Raw genomic sequence first — 6494 nt, 5'->3', positions numbered from 1 at the left:
TATCCTCCAGTCACCTCCAGAGCTGCAGTCACTATTCTGCTGTTACATTGTGTCTTATCCTCCAGTCACCTCCAGAGCTGCAGTCACTATTCTGCTGTTACATCGAGTATTATCCTCCAGTCACCTCCAGAGCTGCACTCTTTATTCTGCTGTTACATCGTGTCTTATCCTCCAGTCACCTCCAGAGCTGCACTCACTATTCTGCTGTTACATTGTGTCTTATCCTCCAGTCACCTCCAGAGCTGCAGTCACTATTCTGCTGTTACATTGTGTCTTATCCTCCAGTCACCTCCAGAGCTGCAGTCACTATTCTGCTGTTACATTGTGTCTTATCCTCCAGTCACCTCCAGAGCTGCAGTCACTATTCTGCTGTTACATCGTGTCTTATCCTCCAGTCACCTCCAGAGCTGCAGTCACTATTCTGCTGTTACATTGTGTCTTATCCTCCAGTCACCTCCAGAGCTGCGGTTACAATGACACTGATATTAGATACTGAAATTTTGTTTAGTGAAAACATTTGCAGATAGCACATTCAGGTAAATTTACTCCTCCCCAGCAGGTGGCGCTGTGTCCTCATCGTTGTATCAGTCGTCATTCTCCCTCCTCCCCAGCAGGTGGCGCTGTGTCCTCATCGTTGTATCAGTCGTCCTTCTCCCTCCTCTCCAGCAGGTGGCGCTGTGTCCTCCTCGTTGTATCAGTCATCCTTCTCCCTCCTCTCCAGCAGGTGGCGCTGTGTCCTCGTTGTATCAGTCGTCCTTCTCCCTCCTCTCCAGCAGGTGGCGCTGTGTCCTCCTCGTTGTATCAGTCGTACTTCTCCCTCCTCCCCAGCAGGTGGCGCTGTGTCCTCATCGTTGTATCAGTCGTCCTTCTCCCTCCTCTCCAGCAGGTGGCGCTGTGTCCTCATCGTTGTATCAGTCGTCCTTCTCCCTCCTCTCCAGCAGGTGGCGCTGTGTCCTCCTCGTTGTATCAGTCGTCCTTCTCCCTCCTCCCCAGCAGGTGGCGCTGTGCCCTCATCGTTGTATCAGTTGTCCTTCTCCCTCCTCCCCAGCAGGTGGAGCTGTGTCCTCATCGCTGTATCAGTTGTCATTCTCCCTCCTCCCCAGCAGGTGGCGCTGTGTCATCATCGTTGTATCAGTCGTCCTTCTCCCTCCTCTCCAGCAGGTGGCGCTGTGTCATCATCGTTGTATCAGTCGTCCTTCTCCCTCCTCTCCAGCAGGTGGCGCTGTGTCTTCATCGTTGTATCAGTCGTCCTTCTCCCTCCTCCCCAGCAGGTGGAGCTGTGTCCTCATCGCTGTATCAGTCGTCATTCTCCCTCCTCCCCAGCAGGTGGCGCTGTGTCATCATCGTTGTATCAGTCGTCCTTCTCCCTCCTCTCCAGCAGGTGGCGCTGTGTCTTCACGTTGTATCAGTCGTCCTTCTCCCTCCTCTCCAGCAGGTGGCGCTGTGTCATCATCGTTGAATCAGTCATCCTTCTCCCTCCTCCCCAGCAGGTGGCGCTGTGTCCTCATCGTTGTATCAGTCGTCCTTCTCCCTCCTCTCCAGCAGGTGGCGCTGTGTCCTCATTGTTGTATCAGTCGTCCTTCTCCCTCCTCTCCAGCAGGTGGCGCTGTGTCCTCCTCGTTGTATCAGTTGTCCTTCTCCCTCCTCTCCAGCAGGTGGCGCTGTGTTCTCATCGTTGCATCAGTCGTCCTTCTCCCTCCTCACCAGCAGGTGGCGCTGTGTCCTCCTCGTTGTATCAGTCGTCCTTCTCCCTCCTCTCCAGCAGGTGGCGCTGTGTCCTCCTCGTTGTATCAGTTGTCCTTCTCCCTCCTCTCCAGCAGGTGGCGCTGTGTCATCATCGTTGTATCAGTCGTCCTTCTCCCTTCTCTCCAGCAGGTGGCGCTGTGTCCTCCTCGTATCAGTTGTCCTTCTCCCTCCTCTCCAGCAGGTGGCGATGTGTCATCATCGTTGTATCAGTCGTCCTTCTCCCTCCTCTCCAGCAGGTGGCGCTGTGTCCTCCTCGTTGTATCAGTCGTCCTTCTCCCTCCTCCCCAGCAGGTGGCGCTGTGATCTCATCGTTGTATCAGTCGTCCTTCTCCCTCCTCTCCAGCAGGTGGCGCTGTGTCCTCATCGTTGTATCAGTCGTCCTTCTCCCTCCTCTCCAGCAGGTGGCGCTGTGTCCTGATTGTTGTATCAGTCGTCCTTCTCCCTCCTCTCTAGCAGGTGGCGCTGTGTCCTCATCGTTGTATCAGTCGTCCTTCTCCCTCCTCTCCAGCAGGTGGCGCTGTGTCCTCCTCGTTGTATCAGTCGTCCTTCTCCCTGCTCTCCAGCAGGTGGCGCTGTGTCCTCATCGTTGTATCAGTCGTCCTTCTCCGTCCTCTCCAGCAGGTGGCGCTGTGTCCTCATCGTTGTATCAGTCGCCCTTCTCCCTCCTCCCCAGAAGGTGGCGCTGGGTCCTCATCGTTGTATCAGTCGTCCTTCTCCCTCCTCTCCAGCAGGTGGCGCTGTGTTCTCATCGTTGTATCAGTCGTCCTTCTCCCTCCTCCCCAGAAGGTGGCGCTGTGTCCTCATCGTTGTATCAGTCGTCCTTCTCCCTCCTCTCCAGCAGGTGGCGCTGTGTTCTCATCGTTGTATCAGTCGTCCTTCTCCCTCCTCCCCAGCAGGTGGCGCTATGTCCTCATCGTTGTATCAGTCGTCCTTCTCCCTCCTCTCCAGCAGGTGGCGCTGTGTTCTCATCGTTGCATCAGTCGTCCTTCTCCCTCCTCTCCAGCAGGTGGCGCTGTGTCTTCATAGTTGTATCAGTCGTCCTTCTCCCTCCTCCCCAGAAGGTGACGCTGGGTCCTCATCGTTGTATCAGTCGTTCTTCTCCCTCCTCTCCAGCAGGTGGCGCTGTGTTCTCATCGTTGTATCAGTCGTCCTTCTCCCTCCTCCCCAGAAGGTGGCGCTGTGTCCTCATCGTTGTATCAGTCGTCCTTCTCCATCCTCTCCAGCAGGTGGCGATGTGTTCTCATCGTTGTATCAGTCGTCCTTCTCCCTCCTCCCCAGCAGGTGGCGCTGTGTCCTCATCGTTGTATCAGTCGTCCTTCTCCCTCCTCTCCAGCAGGTGGCGCTGTGTTCTCATCGTTGCATCAGTCGTCCTTCTCCCTCCTCTCCAGCAGGTGGCGCTGTGTCTTCATCGTATCAGTCGTCCTTCTCCCTCCTCTCCAGCAGGTGGCGCTGTGTCCTCATCGTTGTGTCAGTCGTCCTTCTCCCTCCTCCCCAGCAGGTGGCGCTGTGTTATCATCGTTGTATCAGTAGTCCTTCTCCCTCCTCTCCAGCAGGTGGCGCTGTGTCCTCATCGTTGTATCAGTCGTCCTTCTCCCTCCTCTCCAGCAGGTGGCGCTGTGTCCTCATCCTTGTATCAGTCGTCATTCTCCCTCCTCTCCAGCAGGTGGCGCTGTGTCATCATCGTTGTATCAGTCGTCCTTCTCCCTCCTCCCCAGCAGGTGGCGCTGTGTCCTCATCGTTGTATCAGTCGTCCTTCTCCCTCCTCCCCAGCAGGTGGCGCTGTGTCCTCATCGTTGTATCAGTCGTCATTCTCCCTCCTCTCCAGCAGGTGGCGCTGTGTCCTCATCGTTGTATCAGTCGTCCTTCTCCCTCCTCTCCAGCAGGTGGCGCTGTGTTCTCATCGTTGTATCAGTCGTCCTTCTCCCTCCTCCCCAGAAGGTGGCGCTGTGTCCTCATCGTTGTATCAGTCGTCCTTCTCCCTCCTCCCCAGCAGGTGGCGCTATGTCCTCATCGTTGTATCAGTCGTCCTTCTCCCTCCTCTCCAGCAGGTGGCGCTGTGTTCTCATCGTTGCATCAGTCGTCCTTCTCCCTCCTCTCCAGCAGGTGGCGCTGTGTCTTCATAGTTGTATCAGTCGTCCTTCTCCCTCCTCCCCAGAAGGTGGCGCTGGGTCCTCATCGTTGTATCAGTCGTCCTTCTCCATCCTCTCCAGCAGGTGGCGCTGTGTTCTCATCGTTGTATCAGTCGTCCTTCTCCCTCCTCCCCAGCAGGTGGCGCTGTGTCCTCATCGTTGCATCAGTCGTCCTTCTCCCTCCTCTCCAGCAGGTGGCGCTGTGTCCTCATCCTTGTATCAGTCGTCATTCTCCCTCCTCTCCAGCAGGTGGCGCTGTGTCATCATCGTTGTATCAGTCGTCCTTCTCCCTCCTCCCCAGCAGGTGGCGCTGTGTCCTCCTCGTTGTATCAGTCGTCCTTCTCCCTCCTCCGCAGCAGGTGGCGCTGTGTCCTCCTCGTTGTATCAGTCGTCCTTCTCCCTCCTCCCCAGCAGGTGGCGCTGTGTCCTCATCTTTGTATCAGTCGTCATTCTCCCTCCTCTCCAGCAGGTGGCGCTGTGTCCTCATCGTTGTATCAGTTGTCCTTCTCCCTCCTCACCAGCAGGTGGCGCTGTGCCCTCATCGTTGTATCAGTTGTCCTTCTCCCTCCTCCCCAGCAGGTGGAGCTGTGTCCTCATCGCTGTATCAGTCGTCATTCTCCCTCATCCCCAGCAGGTGGCGCTGTGTCATCATCGTTGTATCAGTCGTCCTTCTCCCTCCTCTCCAGCAGGTGGCGCTGTGTCATCATCGTTGAATCAGTCGTCCTCCATCCTCCCCAGCAGGTGGCGCTGTGTCCTCATCGTTGTATCAGTCGTCCTTCTCCCTCCTTTCCAGCAGGTGGCGCTGTGTCCTCATTGTTGTATCAGTCGTCCTTCTCCCTCCTCACCAGCAGGTGGCGATGTGTCCTCCTCGTTGTATCAGCTGTCCTTCTCTCTCCTCTCCAGCAGGTGGCGCTGTGTCCTCCTCGTTGTATCAGTGGTCCTTCTCCCTCCTCTCCAGCAGGTGGCGCTGTGTCATCATCGTTGTATCAGTCGTCCTTCTCCCTCCTCTCCAGCAGGTGGCGATGTGTCCTCCTCGTATCAGTTGTCCTTCTCCCTCCTCGCCAACAGGTGGCGCTGTGCCCTCATCGTTGTATCAGTTGTCCTTCTCCCTCCTCACCAGCAGGTGGCGCTGTGCCCTCATCGTTGTATCAGTTGTCCTTCTCCCTCCTCCCCAGCAGGTGGCGCTGTGTCATCATCGTTGTATCAGTCGTCCTTCTCCCTCCTCTCCAGCAGGTGGCGCTGTGTCCTCATCGTTGTATCAGTCGTCCTTCTCCCTCCTCTCCAGCAGGTGGCGCTGTGTCCTCGTTGTATCAGTCGTCCTTCTCCCTCCTCTCCAGCAGGTGGCGCTGTGTCCTCCTCGTTGTATCAGTCGTCCTTCTCCCTCCTCTCCAGCAGGTGGCGCTGTGTCCTCATCCTTGTATCAGTCGTCATTCTCCCTCCTCTCCAGCAGGTGGCGCTGTGTCCTCATCGTTGTATCAGTCGTCCTTCTCCCTCCTCTCCAGCAGGTTTCGCTGTGTCATCATCGTTGTATCAGTCGTCATTCTCCCTCATCCCCAGCAGGTGGCGCTGTGTCATCATCGTTGTATCAGTCGTCCTTCTCCCTCCTCTCCAGCAGGTGGCGCTGTGTCCTCATCGTTGTATCAGTCGTCCTTCTCCCTCCTCTCCAGCAGGTGGCGATGTGTCCTCGTTGTATCAGTCGTCCTTCTCCCTCCTCTCCAGCAGGTGGCGCTGTGTCCTCCTCGTTGTATCAGTCGTCCTTCTCCCTCCTCTCCAGCAGGTGGCGATGTGTCCTCATCCTTGTATCAGTCGTCATTCTCCCTCCTCTCCAGCAGGTGGCGCTGTGTCATCATCGTTGTATCAGTCGTCCTTCTCCCTCCTCCCCAGCAGATGGCGCTGTGTCCTCCTCGTTGTATCAGTCGTCCTTCTCCCTCCTCCCCAGCAGGTGGCGCTGTGTCCTCCTCGTTGTATCAGTCGTCCTGCTCCCTCCTCCCCAGCAGGTGGCGCTGTGTCCTCATCGTTGTATCAGTCGTCATTCTCCCTCCTCTCCAGCAGGTGGCGCTGTGTCCTCATCGTTGTATCAGTTGTCCTTCTCCCTCCTCACCAGCAGATGGCGCTGTGCCCTCATCGTTGTATCAGTTGTCCTTCTCCCTCCTCCCCAGCAGGTGGAGCTGTGTCCTCATCGCTGTATCAGTCGTCATTCTCCCTCATCCCCAGCAGGTGGCGCTGTGTCATCATCGTTGTATCAGTCGTCCTTCTCCCTCCTCTCCAGCAGGTGGCGCTGTGTCATCATCGTTGAATCAGTCGTCCTTCTCCCTCCTCCCCAGCAGGTGGCGCTGTGTCCTCATCGTTGTATCAGTCGTCCTTCTCCCTCCTCTCCAGCAGGTGGCGCTGTGTCCTCATTGTTGTATCAGTCGTCCTTCTCCCTCCTCACCAGCAGGTGGCGATGTGTCCTCCTCGTTGTATCAGCTGTCCTTCTCTCTCCTCTCCAGCAGGTGGCGCTGTGTCCTCCTCGTTGTATCAGTGGTCCTTCTCCCTCCTCTCCAGCAGGTGGCGGTGTGTCATCATCGTTGTATCAGTCGTCCTTCTCCCTCCTCTCCAGCAGGTGGCGATGTGTCCTCC

The sequence above is a fragment of the Phyllobates terribilis genome, unplaced genomic scaffold (assembly GCF_046119375.1).
Source record: "Phyllobates terribilis strain yellow unplaced genomic scaffold, ASM4611937v1 Scaffold_14__1_contigs__length_39327217, whole genome shotgun sequence".
Classification (NCBI taxonomy): Eukaryota; Metazoa; Chordata; class Amphibia; order Anura; family Dendrobatidae; genus Phyllobates; species Phyllobates terribilis.
Note: the sequence above shows the minus strand (reverse complement) of the source record.